This window comes from Prionailurus viverrinus, chromosome B2 (genome assembly GCF_022837055.1).
Source record: "Prionailurus viverrinus isolate Anna chromosome B2, UM_Priviv_1.0, whole genome shotgun sequence".
NCBI lineage: Eukaryota > Metazoa > Chordata > Mammalia > Carnivora > Felidae > Prionailurus > Prionailurus viverrinus.
Window position 1 is genome coordinate 39,916,655 of NC_062565.1, and position 1,683 is coordinate 39,918,337.

Here is a 1,683-nt window from a genome sequence, read left to right on the forward strand (position 1 = left end):
TGTCAATACTACCAAAAGTCATCTATAGATTCAATGAAATCCCTATGAAGATTCCAGTGGCATTTTTTACAGAAGTAGGAAAAAACATTCCTGAAATTTATATGGAACCACGAAAGACCCCAAATAGTCAAAGAAATCCTGAGAAAGAAGAACACTCCTTTATTTCAAGCTATACTATAAAGCTGTAGTCATCAAAATGTAATGATACTGGCATGAAAACAGACAAATAAACAAACAAACAAAATGGAACAGAATTGAGAGCCCAGAAATAAACCCAAGCATGTATGGTCAACTAAAGTTTGACAAGGGAGCCAAGAATACTCAATGGAGAAAATAGAGTCTCTTCAATAAACGGTGTTGGGATAATTGGATATTTACATGGAAAAGAATGAAACTAGACCCCTATCTTACACCACTCAGAATGGATTAAACTCTTACATGTAAGACCTGAAATCATGAAACTTCAAGAAGAAAACATAGGAATAGATCTCCTTGACATGGGTCTCAGTAATGGCTTTTTGGGTATGACATCTAAAGCACAAGCAACAAAATAAAAAAGAAATAAGCAGGTCTACCTCAAACTAAAAAGCTGCTGCACAGAGAGAGAAAACATCAACAAAGTGAAAAGACCACCTACGGAATGGGAAAAAATATTTGTAAACCATATATCTGATAAGGGGTTAATATCCAAAACATATAAAGAACTCATACAGCGGCACCTGGCTGGCTCACTCAGGGGAGTTTGTGATTTCTTGGTCTCGGGGTTGTGGGTTCCATGTTGGGTGTGGAGATTACTTAAATAAATAAAACTTAAAAAACACACACACACAAGGGGCGCCTGGGTGGCTCAGTTGGTTGAGCGTCTGACTTCGGCTCGGGTCATGATCTCACAGCTTGTGAGTTCGAGCCCCTCATTGGGCTCTGTGCTGACAGCTCAGAGCCTGGAGCCTGCTTCGGATTCTGTGTCTCCCTCTCTCTCTGCCCCTAACCCACTCACATTCTGTCTCTGTCTCTCTCAAAAATAAATAAACATAAAAAAAAATTTTTTAAACACACACAAGAACTTAGGGATGTCTGGCTGGCTTGGTCAGGGGAGCATGTAATTTCTTGGTCTTGGGGTTGTGAGTTCAAGCCCCATGTTGGGTGTAGAGATTACTTAAACACACACACACACACACACACACACACACACACACAAACTCAGGGACTCAGGGATGCCTGAATGGCTCAGTTGGCTGGGCGTCCAGCTCTTGATTTCAGCTCAGGTCATGATCTCAAGGTTTGAGAGATTGAGCCCTGGGTCAGGCTCCACGCTGTCAGCAAGGAGCCTGTTTGGGATTCTCTCTCTCCCACTCTCTCTGCCTCTCTCTCTCTCTCTCTCCCTCTCAAAATAAATAAATGAACCTTAAAAAAATAAAGATTCTCTTTATCTCTTAAAAAAAAAAAAAGAACTCACACAACTCAATAGTAAGGAAAAACATAACCCAATTTAAAAGTGGGCTAAGGACCTGAATAGATGTTTTTACAAAGAAGATATACAAAAGGCTAACAGGTATATTAACAAGCTCAACACCACTAGTCATTAGGTAAATGCAAATTAAAACCACAATGAGGTGCACCTGGTGGCTCAGTTGGTTGAGCATCCAACTCCTGATTTCAGCTCAGGTCATGATCCCAGGGTCA